The sequence below is a fragment of the Anopheles funestus genome, unplaced genomic scaffold (genome assembly GCF_943734845.2).
Source record: "Anopheles funestus unplaced genomic scaffold, idAnoFuneDA-416_04 scaffold_8_ctg1, whole genome shotgun sequence".
NCBI classification, from domain to species: Eukaryota; Metazoa; Arthropoda; class Insecta; order Diptera; family Culicidae; genus Anopheles; species Anopheles funestus.
Window position 1 is genome coordinate 723,892 of NW_026045349.1, and position 19,229 is coordinate 743,120.

A 19,229-nucleotide genomic window follows, 5' to 3' on the forward strand; every position below is an offset into this window, starting at 1 on the left:
AGCCAAGACACATTAGCCAAGACACCTTAGCCAAGACACTTTAGCCAAGACACTTTAGCCAAGATACATTAGCCAAGACACCTTAGCCGAGACACATTAGCCAAGACACATTAGCCAAGACACCTTAGCCAAGACACCTTAGCCAAGACACATTAGCCAAGACACATTAGGCAAGACACCTTAGCCGAGACACATTAGCCAAGACACTTTAGCCAAGACACCTTAGCCAAGACACTTTGGCCGAGACACATTAGCCAAGACACCTTAGCCAAGACACCTTAGCCAAGACACCTTAGCCAAGACACCTTAGCCAAGACACATTAGCCAAGACACCTTAGCCAAGACACCTTAGCCAAGACACCTTAGCCAAGACACCTTAGCCAAGACACATTAGCCAAGACACCTTAGCCAAGACACCTTAGCCAAGACACCTTAGCCAAGACACCTTAGCCAAGACACCTTAGCCAAGACACCTTAGCCGAGACACATTAGCCGAGACACATTAGCCAAGACACCTTAGCCAAGACACCTTAGCCAAGACACTTTAGCCAAGACACTTTAGCCAAGACACTTTAGCCAAGACACATTAGCCAAGACACCTTAGCCGAGACACATTAGCCAAGACACCTTAGGCAAGACACCTTAGCCAAGACACCTTAGCCAAGACACCTCAGCCAAGACACCTTAGCCAAGACACCTTAGCCAAGACACATTAGCCAAGACACCTTAGCCGAGACACATTAGCCAAGACACTTTAGCCAAGACACCTTAGCCGAGACACATTAGCCAAGACACCTTAGCCAAGACACCTTAGCCAAGACACCTTAGCCAAGACACATAAGCCAAGACACCTTGGCCAAGACACTTTAGCCAAGACACCTTAGCCAAGACACCTTAGCCAAGACACCTTAGCCGAGACACATTAGCCAAGACACCTTAGCCAAGACACCTTAGCCAAGACACATTAGCCAAGACACCTTAGCCAAGACACCTTAGCCAAGACACCTTAGCCAAGACACATTAGCCAAGACACCTTAGCCAAGACACCTTTGCCAAGACACCTTAGCCAAGACACCTTAGCCAAGACACCTTAGCCAAGACACCTTAGCCAAGACACCTTAGCCAAGACACCTTAGCCGAGACACATTAGCCAAGACACATTAGCCAAGACACCTTAGCCAAGACACCTTAGCCAAGACACATAAGCCAAGACACCTTAGCCAAGACACCTTAGCCAAGACACCTTAGCCAAGACACCTTAGCCAAGACACCTTAGCTAAGACACATTAGCCGAGACACCTTAGCCAAGACACATTAGCCAAGACACATTAGCCAAGACACCTTAGCCAAGACACATTAGCCAATACACCTTAGCCAAGACACCTTAGCCAAGACACCTTAGCCAAGACACATTAGCCAAGACACATTAGCCAAGACACATTAGCCAAGACACCTTAGCCAAGACACATTAGCCAAGACACATTAGCCAAGACACATTACCCAAAACACCTTAGCCAAGACACCTTAGCCAAGACACCTTAGCCAAGACACCTTAGCCAAGACACATTAGCCAAGACACCTTAGCCAAGACACCTTAGCCAAGACACCTTAGCCAAGACACCTTAGCCAAGACACATTAGCCAAGACACCTTAGCCAAGACACATCAGCCAAGACACCTTATCCAAGACACCTTAGCCAAGACACATTAGCCAAGACACCTTAGCCGAGACACATTAGCCAAGACACCTTAGCCAAGACACATTAGCCAAGACACATTAGCCAAGACACCTTAGCCAAGACACCTTAGCCAAGACACCTTAGCCGAGACACATTAGCCAAGACACCTTAGCCAAGACACATTAGCCAAGACACCTTAGCCAAGACACCATAGCCAAGACACCTTAGCCAAGACACATTAGCCAAGACACCTTAGCCAAGACACCTTAGCCAAGACACCTTAGCCAAGACACCTTAGCCAAGACACATTAGCCGAGACACCTTAGCCAAGACACCTTAGCCAAGACACCTTAGCCAAGACACCTTAGCCAAGACACATTAGCCAAGACACATTAGCCAAGACACCTTAGCCAAGACACCTTAGCCAAGACACCTTAGCCGAGACACATTAGCCAAGACACCTTAGCCAAGACACATTAGCCAAGACACCTTAGCCAAGACACCATAGCCAAGACACCTTAGCCAAGACACATTAGCCGAGACACATTAGCCAAGACACCTTAGCCAAGACACCTTAGCCAAGACACCTTAGCCAAGACACCTTAGCCAAGACACCTTAGCCAAGACACATTAGCCAAGACACCTTAGCCAAGACACCTTAGCCGAGACACATTAGCCAAGACACCTTAGCCAAGACACATTAGCCAAGACACATTAGCCAAGACACCTTAGCCAAGACACCTTAGCCAAGACACCTTAGCCGAGACACATTAGCCAAGACACCTTAGCCAAGACACATTAGCCAAGACACCTTAGCCAAGACACCATAGCCAAGACACATTAGCCAAGACACCTTAGCCAAGACACCTTAGCCAAGACACATTAGCCAAGACACCTTAGCCAAGACACATTAGCCGAGACACCTTAGCCAAGACACCTTAGCCAAGACACCTTAGCCAAGACACCTTAGCCAAGACACCTTAGCCAAGACACATTAGCCAATACACCTTAGCCAAGACACCTTAGCCAAGACACCTTAGCCAAGACACATTAGCCAAGACACATTACCCAAAACACCTTAGCCAAGACACCTTAGCCAAGACACCTTAGCCAAGACACCTTAGCCAAGACACATTAGCCAAGACACCTTAGCCAAGACACCTTAGCCAAGACACCTTAGCCAAGACACCTTAGCCAAGACACATTAGCCAAGACACCTTAGCCAAGACACCTTAGCCAAGACACATTAGCCAAGACACCTTAGCCAAGACACCTTAGCCAAGACACCTTGACCAAGACACCTTAGCCAAGACACCTTAGCCGAGACACATTAGCCGAGACACATTAGCCAAGACACCTTAGCCAAGACACCTTAGCCAAGACACCTTAGCCAAGACACCTTAGCCAAGACACATTAGCCAAGACACCTTAGCCAAGACACCTTAGCCAAGACACCTTGACCAAGACACCTTAGCCAAGACACCTTAGCCGAGACACATTAGCCGAGACACATTAGCCAAGACACCTTAGCCAAGACACCTTAGCCAAGACACCTTAGCCAAGACACCTTAGCCAAGACACATTAGCCAAGACACATTAGCCAAGACACCTTAGCCAAGACACATTAGCCAAGACACCTTAGCCAAGACACCTTAGCCAAGACACCTTAGCCAAGACACCTTAGCCAAGACACCTTAGCCAAGACACCTTAGCCAAGACACATTAGCCAAGACACATTAGCCAAGACACATTAGCCAAGACACCTTAGCCAAAACACTTTTGCCAAGACACATTAGCCGAGACACATTAGCCAAGACACCTTAGCCAAGACACCTTAGCCAAGACACCTTAGCCGAGACACCTTAGCCAAGACACCTTAGCCAAGACACCTTAGCCAAGACACCTTAGCCAAGACACCTTAGGCAAGACACCTTAGCCAAGACACCTTAGCCAAGACACATTAGCCAAGACACATTAGCCAAGACACCTTAGCCAAGACACCTTAGCCAAGACACCTTAGCCAAGACACCTTAGCCAAGACACATAAGCCAAGACACATTAGCCAAGACACCTTAGCCAAGACACATTAGCCAAGACACATTAGCCAAGACACCTTAGCCAAGACACCTTAGCCAAGACACCTTAGCCGAGACACATTAGCCAAGACACCTTAGCCAAGACACCTTAGCCAAGACACCTTAGCCAAGACATATTAGCCAAGACACATTAGCCGAGACACATTAGCCAAGACACCTTAGCCAAGACACCTTAGCCAAGACACCTTAGCCAAGACACCTAAGCCAAGACACCTTAGCCAAGACACCTTAGCCAAGACACCTTAGCCAAGACACCTTAGCCAAGACACCTTAGCCAGGACACCTTAGCCGAGACACATTAGCCAAGACACCTTAGCCAAGACACCTTAGCCAAGACACCTTAGCCAAGACACCTTAGCCAAGACACCTTAGCCAAGACACATAAGCCAAGACACCTTAGCCAAGACACATTAGCCAAGACACCTTAGCCAAGACACCTTAGCCAAGACACATTAGCCAAGACACCTTAGCCAAGACACCTTAGCCAAGACACCTTAGCCAAGACACCTTAGCCGAGACACATTAGCCGAGACACATTAGCCAAGACACCTTAGCCAAGACACCTCAGCCAAGACACCTTAGCCAAGACACATTAGTCGAGACACATCAGCCAAGACACCTTAGCCAAGACACATTAGCCAAGACACATTAGCCAAGACACCTTAGCCAAGACACCTTAGCCAAGACACCTTAGCCGAGACACATTAGCCGAGACACATTAGCCAAGACACCTAAGCCAAGACACATTAGCCAAGACACCTTAGCCAAGACACCTTAGCCAAGACACCTTAGCCGAGACACATTAGCCAAGACACCTTAGCCAAGACACATTAGCCAAGACACATTAGCCAAGACACATTAGCCAAGACACCTTAGCCAAGACACATTAGCCAAGACACATTAGCCAAGACACCTTAGCCAAGACACCTTAGCCAAGACACCTTAGCCGAGACACATTAGCCAAGACACCTTAGCCAAGACACCTTAGCCAAGACACCTTAGCCAAGACACATTAGCCAAGACACCTTAGCCAAGACACATTAGCCGAGACACATTAGCCAAGACACATTAGCCAAGACACCTTAGCCAAGACACCTTAGCCAAGACACCTTAGCCAAGACACATTAGCCAAGACACCTTAGCCAAGACACCTTAGCCAAGACACCTTAGCCAAGACACCTTAGCCAAGACATCTTAGCCAAGACACATTAGCCAAGACACCTTAGCCGAGACACATTAGCCAAGACACCTTAGCCAAGACACATTAGCCAAGACACTTTAGCCGAGACACATTAGCCAAGACACATTAGCCAAGACACCTTAGCCAAGACACCTTAGCCAAGACACATTAGCCAAGACACCTTAGCCAAGACACATTAGCCAAGACACATTAGCCAAGACACCTTAGCCAAGACACCTTAGCCAAGACACCTTAGCCAAGACACATTAGCTAAGACACCTTAGCCAAGACACATTAGCCAAAACACTTTAGCCAAGACACATTAGCTAACACACCTTAGCCAAGACACCTTAGCCAAGACACATTAGCCAAGACACATTAGCCAAGACACCTTAGCCAAGACATCTTAGCCAAGACACATTAGCCAAGACACCTTAGCCAAGACACCTTAGCCGAGACACATTAGCCAAGACACCTTAGGCAAGACACATTAGCCAAGACACATTAGCCAAGACACCTTAGCCAAGACACCTTAGCCAAGACACCTTAGCCGAGACACATTAGCCAAGACACCTTAGCCAAGACACATTAGCCAAGACACCTTAGCCAAGACACCTTAGCCAAGACACCTTAGCCAAGACACATTAGCCGAGACACATTAGCCAATACACCTTAGCCAAGACACCTTAGCCAAGACACCTTAGCCAAGACACATTAGCCAATACACCTTAGCCAAGACACCTTAGCCAAGACACCTTAGCCAAGACACCTTAGCCAAGACACTTTAGCCAAGACACCTTAGCCAAGACACCTTAGCCAAGACACCTTAGCCAAGACACATTAGCCGAGACACATTAGCCAATACACCTTAGCCAAGACACCTTAGCCAAGACACCTTAGCCAAGACACATTAGCCAAGACACATTAGCCAAGACACATTAGCCAAGACACATTACCCAAGACACCTTAGCCAAGACACCTTAGCCAAGACACCTTAGCCAAGACACCTTAGCCAAGACACATTAGCCAAGACACCTTAGCCAAGACACCTTAGCCAAGACACCTTAGCCAAGACACCTTAGCCGAGACACATTAGCCAAGACACATTAGCCAAGACACCTTAGCCAAGACACCTTAGCCAAGACACCTTAGCCAAGGCACCTTAGCCGAGACACATTAGCCAAGACACCTTAGCCAAGACACATTAGCCAAGACACATTAGCCAAGACACCTTAGCTAAGACACCTTAGCCAAGACACCTTAGCCGAGACACATTAGCCAAGACACCTTAGCCAAGACACATTAGCCAAGACACATTAGCCAAGACACATTAGCCAAGACACCTTAGCCAAGACACTTTAGCCAAGACACATTAGCCAAGACACCTTAGCCAAGACACCTTAGCCAAGACACATTAGCCGAGACACATTAGCCAATACACCTTAGCCAAGACACCTTAGCCAAGACACCTTAGCCAAGACACATTAGCCAAGACACATTAGCCAAGACACATTAGCCAAGACACATTACCCAAGACACCTTAGCCAAGACACCTTAGCCAAGACACCTTAGCCAAGACACCTTAGCCAAGACACATTAGCCAAGACACCTTAGCCAAGACACCTTAGCCAAGACACCTTAGCCAAGACACCTTAGCCGAGACACATTAGCCAAGACACATTAGCCAAGACACCTTAGCCAAGACACCTTAGCCAAGACACCTTAGCCAAGGCACCTTAGCCGAGACACATTAGCCAAGACACCTTAGCCAAGACACATTAGCCAAGACACATTAGCCAAGACACCTTAGCCAAGACACCTTAGCCAAGACACCTTAGCCGAGACACATTAGCCAAGACACCTTAGCCAAGACACATTAGCCAAGACACATTAGCCAAGACACATTAGCCAAGACACCTTAGCCAAGACACTTTAGCCAAGACACATTAGCCAAGACACCTTAGCCAAGACACCTTAGCCAAGACACCTTAGCCAAGACACCTTAGCCAAGACACATTAGCCAAGACACCTTAGCCAAGACACATTAGCCAAGACACCTTAGCCAAGACACCTTAGCCAAGACACCTTAGCCAAGACACCTTAGCCAAGACACATTAGCCAAGACACCTTAGCCAAGACACCTTAGCCAAGACACCTTAGCCAAGACACATTAGCCAAGACACATTAGCCAAGACACATTAGCCAAGACACCTTAGCCAAGACACCTTAGCCAAGACACCTTAGCCAAGACACATTAGCCAAGACACATTAGCCAAGACACCTTAGCCAAGACACATTAGCCGAGACACATTAGCCAATACACCTTAGCCAAGACACCTTAGCCAAGACACCTTAGCCAAGACACATTAGCCAAGACACCTTAGCCAAGACACCTTAGCCAAGACACCTTAGCCAAGACACCTTAGCTAAGACACATTAGCCAAGACACCTTAGCCAAGACACCTTAGCCAAGACACATTAGCCGAGACACATTAGCCAATACACCTTAGCCAAGACACCTTAGCCAAGACACCTTAGCCAAGACACATTAGCCAAGACACCTTAGCCAAGACACATTAGCCAAGACACATTAGCCAAGACACCTTAGCCAAGACACATTAGCCAAGACACCTTAGCCAAGACACCTTAGCCAAGACACCTTAGCCAAGACACATTAGCCAAGACACCTTAGCCAAGACACATTAGCCAAGACACCTTAGCCAAGACACCTTAGCCAAGACACCTTAGCCAAGACACCTTAGCCAAGACACATTAGCCGAGACACCTTAGCCAAGACACCTTAGCCAAGACACCTTAGTCAAGACACATTAGCCAAGACACCTTAGCCGAGACACCTTAGCCAAGACACCTTAGCCAAGACACCTTAGCCAAGACACCTTAGCCGAGACACATTAGCCAAGACACCTTAGCCAAGACACATTAGCCAAGACACTTTAGCCAAGACACCATAGCCAAGACACATTAGCCAAGACACCTTAGCCAAGACACCTTAGCCAAGACACCTTAGCCAAGACACCTTAGCCAAGACACATTAGCCGAGACACCTTAGCCAAGACACCTTAGCCAAGACACCTTAGCCAAGACACCTTAGCCAAGACACCTTAGCCAAGACACATTAGCCAATACACCTTAGCCAAGACACCTTAGCCAAGACACCTTAGCCAAGACACATTAGCCAAGACACCTTAGCCAAGACACCTTAGCCAAGACACCTTGACCAAGACACCTTAGCCAAGACACCTTAGCCGAGACACATTAGCCGAGACACATTAGCCGAGACACATTAGCCAATACACCTTAGCCAAGACACATTAGCCAAGACACATTAGCCAAGACACATTAGCCAAGACATCTTAGCCAAGACACATTAGCCAAGACACATTAGCCAAGACACATTACCCAAAACACCTTAGCCAAGACACCTTAGCCAAGACACCGTAGCCAAGACACCTTAGCCAAGACACATTAGCCAAGACACCTTAGCCAAGACACCTTAGCCAAGACACCTTAGCCAAGACACCTTAGCCAAGACACATTAGCCAAGACACCTTAGCCAAGACACCTTAGCCAAGACACCTTAGCCAAGACACATTAGCCAAGACACCTTAGCCAAGACACCTTAGCCAAGACACCTTAGCCAAGACACCTTAGCCGAGACACATTAGCCAAGACACCTTAGCCAAGACACATTAGCCAAGACACATTAGCCAAGACACCTTAGCCAAGACACCTTAGCCAAGGCACCTTAGCCGAGACACATTAGCCAAGACACCTTAGCCAAGACACATTAGCCAAGACACCTTAGCCAAGACACCATAGCCAAGACACCTTAGCCAAGACACCATAGCCAAGACACCTTAGCCAAGACACATTAGCCAAGACACCTTAGCCAAGACACCTTAGCCAAGACACCTTAGCCAAGACACCTTAGCCAAGACACATTAGCCAAGACACCTTAGCCAAGACACATTAGCCAAGACACATGAGCCAAGACACCTTAGCCAAGACACCTTAGCCAAGACACATTAGCCAAGACACCTTAGCCAAGACACATTAGCCAAGACACCTTAGCCAAGACACCTTAGCCAAGACACCTTAGCCAAGACACCTTAGCCAAGACACCTTAGCCAAGACACCTTAGCCAAGACACCTTAGCCAAGACACCTTAGCCAAGACACCTTAGCCAAGACACATTAGCCAAGACACATGAGCCAAGACACCTTAGCCAAGACACCTTAGCCAAGACACATTAGCCAAGACACCTTAGCCAAGACACCTTAGCCAAGACACCTTAGCCAAGACACCTTAGCCAAGACACATTAGCCAAGACACCTTAGCCAAGACACCTTAGCCAAGACACATTAGCCAAGACACCTTAGCCAAGACACATTAGCCAAGACACCTTAGCCAAGACACCTTAGCCAAGACACCTTAGCCAAGACACCTTAGCCAAGACACATTAGCCAAGACACCTTAGCCAAGACACCTTAGCCAAGACACATTAGCCAACACACCTTAGCCAAGACACCTTAGCCAAGACACCTTAGCCAAGACACCTTAGCCAAGACACATTAGCCAAGACACATTAGCCAAGACACCTTAGCCAAGACACCTTAGCCAAGACACCTTAGTCAAGACACCTTAGCCAAGACACATTAGCCAAGACACCTTAGCCAAGACACCTTAGCCAAGACACCTTAGCCAAGACACCTTAGCCAAGACACATTAGCCAAGACACCTTAGCCAAGACACCTTAGCCAAGACACATTAGCCAAGACACCTTAGCCAAGACACATTAGCCAAGACACCTTAGCCAAGACACATTAGCCAACACACCTTAGCCAAGACACCTTAGCCAAGACACCTTAGCCAAGACACCTTAGCCAAGACACCTTAGCCAAGACACCTTAGCCAAGACACCTTAGCCAAGACACCTTAGCCAAGACACATTAGCCAAGACACATGAGCCAAGACACCTTAGCCAAGACACATTAGACAAGACACCTTAGCCAAGACACCTTAGCCAAGACACCTTAGCCAAGACACCTTAGCCAAGACACATTAGCCAAGACACCTTAGCCAAGACACCTTAGCCAAGACACATTAGCCAAGACACCTTAGCCAAGACACATTAGCCAAGACACATTAGCCAAGACACCTTAGCCAAGACACCTTAGCCAAGACACATTAGCCAAGACACCTTAGCCAAGACACATTAGCCAAGACACCTTAGCCAAGACACCTTAGCCAAGACACATTAGCCAAGACACCTTAGCCAAGACACCTTAGCCAAGACACCTTAGCCAAGACACCTTAGCCAAGACACATTAGCCAAGACACCTTAGCCAAGACACATTAGCCAAGACACCTTAGCCAAGACACATTAGCCAAGACACATTAGCCAAGACACATTAGCCAAGACACATGAGCCAAGACACCTTAGCCAAGACACCTTAGCCAATACACATTAGCCAAGACACCTTAGCCAAGACACCTTAGCCAAGACACCTTAGCCAACACACCTTAGCCAAGACACATTAGCCAAGACACATTAGCCAAGACACCTTAGCCAAGACACATTAGCCAAGACACCTTAGCCAAGACACCTTAGCCAAGACACATTAGCCAAGACACCTTAGCCAAGACACCTTAGCCAAGACACCTTAGCCAAGACACATTAGCCAAGACACCTTAGCCAAGACACATTAGCCAAGACACCTTAGCCAAGACACCTTAGCCAAGACACATTAGCCAAGACACCTTAGCCAAGACACCTTAGCCAAGACACATTAGCCAAGACACCTTAGCCAAGACACATTAGCCAAGACACCTTAGCCAAGACACCTTAGCCAAGACACATTAGCCAAGACACCTTAGCCAAGACACATTAGCCAAGACACCTTAGCCAAGACACCTTAGCCAAGACACATTAGCCAAGACACCTTAGCCGAGACACATTAGCCAAGACACCTTAGCCAAGACACATTAGCCAAGACACCTTAGCCAAGACACATTAGCCAAGACACCTTAGCCAAGACACCTTAGCCAAGACACATTAGCCAAGACACCTTAGCCAAGACACCTTAGCCAAGACACCTTAGCCAAGACACCTTAGCCAAGACACATTAGCCAAGACACCTTAGCCAAGACACATTAGCCAAGACACCTTAGCCAAGACACATTAGCCAAGACACATTAGCCAAGATACCTTAGCCAAGACACCTTAGCCAAGACACCTTAGCCAAGACACCTTAGCCAAGACACCTTAGCCAAGACACCTTAGCCAAGACACATTAGCCAAGACACATTAGCCAAGACACCTTAGCCAAGACACATTAGCCAAGACACCTTAGCCAAGACACATTAGCCAAGACACATTAGCCAAGACACCTTAGCCAAGACACCTTAGCCAAGACACCTTAGCCAAGACACATTAGCCAAGACACCTTAGCCAAGACACATTAGCCAAGACACATGAGCCAAGACACCTTAGCCAAGACACCTTAGCCAAGACACATTAGCCAAGACACATGAGCCAAGACACCTTAGCCAAGACACCTTAGCCAAGACACATTAGCCAAGACACCTTAGCCAAGACACCTTAGCCAAGACACCTTAGCCAAGACACCTTAGCCAAGACACATTAGCCAAGACACCTTAGCCAAGACACATTAGCCAAGACACATTAGCCAAGACACCTTAGCCAAGACACATTAGCCAAGACACCTTAGCCAAGACACATTAGCCAAGACACCTTAGCCAAGACACCTTAGCCAAGACACCTTAGCCAAGACACCTTAGCCAAGACACCTTAGCCAAGACACCTTAGCCAAGACACATTAGCCAAGACACCTTAGCCAAGACACATTAGCCAAGACACATTAGCCAAGACACCTTAGCCAAGACACCTTAGCCAAGACACATTAGCCAAGACACCTTAGCCAAGACACATTAGCCAAGACACCTTAGCCAAGACACATTAGCCAAGACACATTAGCCAAGACACATTAGCCAAGACACATGAGCCAAGACACCTTAGCCAAGACACCTTAGCCAATACACATTAGCCAAGACACCTTAGCCAAGACACCTTAGCCAAGACACCTTAGCCAAGACACATTAGCCAAGACACCTTAGCCAAGACACATTAGCCAAGACACATTAGCCAAGACACATTAGCCAAGACACCTTAGCCAAGACACCTTAGCCAAGACACATTAGCCAAGACACCTTAGCCAAGACACCTTAGCCAAGACACATTAGCCAACACACCTTAGCCAAGACACCTTAGCCAAGACACCTTAGCCAAGACACCTTAGCCAAGACACATTAGCCAAGACACATTAGCCAAGACACATTAGCCAAGACACCTTAGCCAAGACACCTTAGCCAAGACACCTTAGCCAAGACACCTTAGCCAAGACACATTAGCCAAGACACCTTAGCCAAGACACCTTAGCCAAGACACCTTAGCCAAGACACCTTAGCCAAGACACATTAGCCAAGACACCTTAGCCAAGACACCTTAGCCAAGACACCTTAGCCAAGACACCTTAGCTAAGACACATTAGCCAAGACACCTTAGCCAAGACACATTAGCCAAGACACCTTAGCCAAGACACCTTAGCCAAGACACCTTAGCCAAGACACATTAGCCAAGACACCTTAGCCAAGACACATTAGCCAAGACACCTTAGCCAAGACACATTAGCCAAGACACCTTAGCCAAGACACCTTAGCCAAGACACCTTAGCCAAGACACCTTAGCCAAGACACCTTAGCCAAGACACCTTAGCCAAGACACCTTAGCCAACACACCTTAGCCAAGACACATTAGCCAAGACACCTTAGCCAAGACACCTTAGCCAAGACACATTAGCCAAGACACCTTAGCCAAGACACCTTAGCCAAGACACCTTAGCCAACACACCTTAGCCAAGACACATTAGCCAAGACACCTTAGCCAAGACACATTAGCCAAGACACCTTAGCCAAGACACCTTAGCCAAGACACCTTAGCCAAGACACCTTAGCCAAGACACATTAGCCAAGACACCTTAGCCAAGACACATTAGCCAAGACACCTTAGCCAAGACACATTAGCCAAGACACCTTAGCCAAGACACCTTAGCCAAGACACCTTAGCCAAGACACATTAGCCAAGACACCTTAGCCAAGACACATTAGCCAAGACACCTTAGCCAAGACACATTAGCCAAGACACCTTAGCCAAGACACCTTAGCCAAGACACCTTAGCCAAGACACATTAGCCAAGACACCTTAGCCAAGACACATTAGCCAAGACGCATGAGCCAAGACACCTTAGCCAAGACACCTTAGCCAAGACACCTTAGCCAAGACACATTAGCCAAGACACATTAGCCAAGACACATTAGCCAAGACACCTTAGCCAAGACACCTTAGCCAAGACACATTAGCCAAGACACCTTAGCCAAGACACCTTAGCCAACACACCTTAGCCAAGACACCTTAGCCAAGACACCTTAGCCAAGACACCTTAGCCAAGACACCTTAGCCAAGACACATTAGCCAAGACACCTTAGCCAAGACACATTAGCCAAGACACATTAGCCAAGACACATTAGCCAAGACACATGAGCCAAGACACCTTAGCCAAGACACCTTAGCCAATACACATTAGCCAAGACACCTTAGCCAAGACACCTTAGCCAAGACACCTTAGCCAACACACCTTAGCCAAGACACATTAGCCAAGACACCTTAGCCAAGACACCTTAGCCAAGACACATTAGCCAAGACACCTTAGCCAAGACACATTAGCCAAGACACCTTAGCCAAGACACATTAGCCAACACACCTTAGCCAAGACACCTTAGCCAAGACACCTTAGCCAAGACACCTTAGCCAAGACACCTTAGCCAAGACACATTAGCCAAGACACATTAGCCAAGACACCTTAGCCAAGACACATTAGCCAAGACACCTTAGCCAAGACACCTTAGCCAAGACACATTAGCCAAGACACATTAGCCAAGATACCTTAGCCAAGACACCTTAGCCAAGACACCTTAGCCAAGACACCTTAGCCAAGACACCTTAGCCAAGACACATTAGCCAAGACACCTTAGCCAAGACACCTTAGCCAAGACACCTTAGCCAAGACACATTAGCCAAGACACCTTAGCCAAGACACATTAGCCAAGACGCATGAGCCAAGACACCTTAGCCAAGACACCTTAGCCAAGACACCTTAGCCAAGACACATTAGCCAAGACACATTAGCCAAGACACCTTAGCCAAGACACCTTAGCCAAGACACATTAGCCAAGACACCTTAGCCAAGACACCTTAGCCAACACACCTTAGCCAAGACACCTTAGCCAAGACACCTTAGCCAAGACACCTTAGCCAAGACACCTTAGCCAAGACACATTAGCCAAGACACCTTAGCCAAGACACATTAGCCAAGACACATTAGCCAAGACACATTAGCCAAGACACATGAGCCAAGACACCTTAGCCAAGACACCTTAGCCAATACACATTAGCCAAGACACCTTAGCCAAGACACCTTAGCCAAGACACCTTAGCCAACACACCTTAGCCAAGACACATTAGCCAAGACACCTTAGCCAAGACACCTTAGCCAAGACACATTAGCCAAGACACCTTAGCCAAGACACATTAGCCAAGACACCTTAGCCAAGACACATTAGCCAACACACCTTAGCCAAGACACCTTAGCCAAGACACATTAGCCAAGACACCTTAGCCAAGACACCTTAGCCAAGACACATTAGCCAAGACACATTAGCCAAGACACCTTAGCCAAGACACATTAGCCAAGACACCTTAGCCAAGACACATTAGCCAAGACACATTAGCCAAGACACATTAGCCAAGATACCTTAGCCAAGACACCTTAGCCAAGACACCTTAGCCAAGACACCTTAGCCAAGACACCTTAGCCAAGACACCTTAGCCAAGACACATTAGCCAAGACACATTAGCCAAGACACCTTAGCCAAGACACATTAGCCAAGACACCTTAGCCAAGACACATTAGCCAAGACACATTAGCCAAGACACCTTAGCCAAGACACCTTAGCCAAGACACCTTAGCCAAGACACCTTAGCCAAGACACCTTAGCCAAGACACATTAGCCAAGACACCTTAGCCAAGACACCTTAGCCAATACACATTAGCCAAGACACCTTAGCCAAGACACCTTAGCCAAGACACCTTAGCCAAGACACCTTAGCCAACACACCTTAGCCAAGACACATTAGCCAAGACACCTTAGCCAAGACACATTAGCCAAGACACCTTAGCCAAGACACCTTAGCCAAGACACCTTAGCCAAGACACCTTAGCCAAGACACCTTAGCCAAGACACGTTAGCCAAGACACCTTAGCCAAGACACATTAGCCAAGACACCTTAGCCAAGACACATTAGCCAAGACACCTTAGCCAAGACACCTTAGCCAAGACACCTTAGCCAAGACACCTTAGCCAAGACACATTAGCCAAGACACCTTAGCCAAGACACATTAGCCAAGACACATTAGCCAAGACACATGAGCCAAGACACCTTAGCCAAGACACCTTAGCCAAGACACCTTAGCCAAGACACCTTAGCCAAGACACATTAGCCAAGACACCTTAGCCAAGACACATTAGCCAAGACACATTAGCCAAGACACCTTAGCCAAGACACATTAGCCAAGACACCTTAGCCAAAACACCTTAGCCAAGACACCTTAGCCAAGACACCTTAGCCAATACACATTAGCCAAGACACATTAGCCAAGACACCTTAGCCAAGACACCTTAGCCAAGACACATTAGCCAAGACACCTTAGCCAAGACACATTAGCCAAGACACCTTAGCCAAGACACCTTAGCCAAGACACATTAGCCAAGACACCTTAGCCAAGACACCTTAGCCAAGACACCTTAGCCAAGACACCTTAGCCAAGACACATTAGCCAAGACACCTTAGCCAAGACACATTAGCCAAGACACCTTAGCCAAGACACCTTAGCCAAGACACCTTAGCCAAGACACATTAGCCAAGACACCTTAGCCAAGACACATGAGCCAAGACACCTTAGCCAAGACACCTTAGCCAAGACACATTAGCCAAGACACATGAGCCAAGACACCTTAGCCAAGACACCTTAGCCAAGACACATTAGCCAAGACACCTTAGCCAAGACACCTTAGCCAAGACACCTTAGCCAAGACACCTTAGCCAAGACACATTAGCCAAGACACCTTAGCCAAGACACATTAGCCAAGACACATTAGCCAAGACACCTTAGCCAAGACACATTAGCCAAGACACATTAGCCAAGACATATTAGCCAAGACACCTTAGCCAAGACACCTTAGCCAAGACACCTTAGCCAAGACACCTTAGCCAAGACACCTTAGCCAAGACACCTTAGCCAAGACACATTAGCCAACACACATTAGCCAAGACACCTTAGCCAAGACACATTAGCCAAGACACCTTAGCCAAGACACCTTAGCCAAGACACATTAGCCAAGACACCTTAGCCAAGACACATTAGCCAAGACACCTTAGCCAAGACACATTAGCCAAGACACATTAGCCAAGACACATTAGCCAAGACACATGAGCCAAGACACCTTAGCCAAGACACCTTAGCCAATACACATTAGCCAAGACACCTTAGCCAAGACACCTTAGCCAAGACACCTTAGCCAAGACACCTTAGCCAACACACCTTAGCCAAGACACATTAGCCAAGACACCTTAGCCAAGACACCTTAGCCAAGACACATTAGCCAAGACACCTTAGCCAAGACACATTAGCCAAGACACATTAGCCAAGACACATTAGCCAAGACACCTTAGCCAAGACACCTTAGCCAAGACACATTAGCCAAGACACCTTAGCCAAGACACCTTAGCCAAGACACATTAGCCAACACACCTTAGCCAAGACACCTTAGCCAAGACACCTTAGCCAAGACACCTTAGCCAAGACACATTAGCCAAGACACATTAGCCAAGACACCTTAGCCAAGACACCTTAGCCAAGACACCTTAGCCAAGACACCTTAGCCAAGACACATTAGCCAAGACACCTTAGCCAAGACACCTTAGCCAAGACACCTTAGCCAAGACACCTTAGCCAAGACACATTAGCCAAGACACCTTAGCCAAAACACCTTAGCCAAGACACCTTAGCCAAGACACCTTAGCTAAGACACATTAGCCAAGACACCTTAGCCAAGACACATTAGCCAAGACACCTTAGCCAAGACACCTTAGCCAAGACACCTTAGCCAAGACACATTAGCCAAGACACCTTAGCCAAGACACATTAGCCAAGACACCTTAGCCAAGACACCTTAGCCAAGACACCTTAGCCAAGACACCTTAGCCAAGACACATTAGCCAAGACACCTTAGCCAAGACACCTTAGCCAAGACACCTTAGCCAAGACACATTAGCCAAGACACCTTAGCCAAGACACATTAGCCAAGACACCTTAGCCAAGACACATTAGCCAAGACACATTAGCCAAGACACCTTAGCCAAGACACATTAGCCAAGACACCTTAGCCAAGACACCTTAGCCAAGACACATTAGCCAAGACACCTTAGCCAAGACACATTAGCCAAGACACCTTAGCCAAGACACCTTAGCCAAGACACATTAGCCAAGACACCTTAGCCAAGACTCCTTAGCCAAGACACCTTAGCCAAGACACCTTAGCCTAGACACATTAGCCAAGACACCTTAGCCAAGACACCTTAGCCAAGACACATTAGCCAAGACACCTTAGCCAAGACACATTAGCCAAGACACCTTAGCCAAGACACATTAGCCAAGACACATTAGCCAAGACACATTAGCCAAGACACATGAGCCAAGACACCTTAGCCAAGACACCTTAGCCAATACACATTAGCCAAGACACCTTAGCCAAGACACCTTAGCCAAGACACCTTAGCCAACACACCTTAGCCAAGACACATTAGCCAAGACACCTTAGCCAAGACACCTTAGCCAAGACACATTAGCCAAGACACCTTAGCCAAGACACATTAGCCAAGACACATTAGCCAAGACACATTAGCCAAGACACCTTAGCCAAGACACCTTAGCCAAGACACATTAGCCAAGACACCTTAGCCAAGACACCTTAGCCAAGACACATTAGCCAACACACCTTAGCCAAGACACATTAGCCAAGACACCTTAGCCAAGACACCTTAGCCAAGACACCTTAGCCAAGACACCTTAGCCAAGACACATTAGCCAAGACACCTTAGCCAAGACACCTTAGCCAAGACACCTTAGCCAAGACACCTTAGCCAAAACACCTTAGCCAAGACACCTTAGCCAAGACACCTTAGCTAAGACACATTAGCCAAGACACCTTAGCCAAGACACATTAGCCAAGACACCTTAGCCAAGACACCTTAGCCAAGACACCTTAGCCAAGACACATTAGCCAAGACACCTTAGCCAAGACACATTAGCCAAGACACCTTAGCCAAGACACCTTAGCCAAGACACATTAGCCAAGACACCTTAGCCAAGACTCCTTAGCCAAGACACCTTAGCCAAGACACCTTAGCCAAGACACCTTAGCCAAGACACATTAGCCAAGACACCTTAGCCAAGACACATTAGCCAAGACACCTTAGCCAAGACACATTAGCCAAGACACATTAGCCAAGACACATTAGCCAAGACACATGAGCCAAGACACCTTAGCCAAGACACCTTAGCCAATACACATTAGCCAAGACACCTTAGCCAAGACACCTTAGCCAAGACACCTTAGCCAACACACCTTAGCCAAGACACATTAGCCAAGACACCTTAGCCAAGACACCTTAGCCAAGACACATTAGCCAAGACACCTTAGCCAAGACACATTAGCCAAGACACATTAGCCAAGACACATTAGCCAAGACACCTTAGCCAAGACACCTTAGCCAAGACACATTAGCCAAGACACCTTAGCCAAGACACCTCAGCCAAGACACATTAGCCAACACACCTTAGCCAAGACACCTTAGCCAAGACACCTTAGCCAAGACACCTTAGCCAAGACACATTAGCCAAGACACATTAGCCAAGACACATTAGCCAAGACACCTTAGCCAAGACACCTTAGCCAAGACACCTTAGCCAAGACACCTTAGCCAAGACACATTAGCCAAGACACCTTAGCCAAGACACCTTAGCCAAGACACCTTAGCCAAGACACCTTAGCCAAG

At 47.6% G+C, this 19,229-nt stretch overlaps 1 long non-coding RNA gene across 1 annotated transcript; it reads right to left on the reverse strand.

The window, feature by feature from the left end:
• Window positions 1-864: 864 nt before the first annotated feature.
• On the reverse strand, window positions 865-15,701 carry LOC125774447 (uncharacterized). The gene is made up of 4 exons (XR_007420904.1): window positions 14,292-15,701; window positions 9,952-13,829; window positions 8,664-8,803; window positions 865-1,929 (listed from the first exon to the last, which is right to left on the reverse strand). It is a non-coding gene; the product is annotated as an uncharacterized LOC125774447 (long non-coding RNA).
• Between the last annotated feature and the right edge of the window lie 3,528 nt (window positions 15,702-19,229).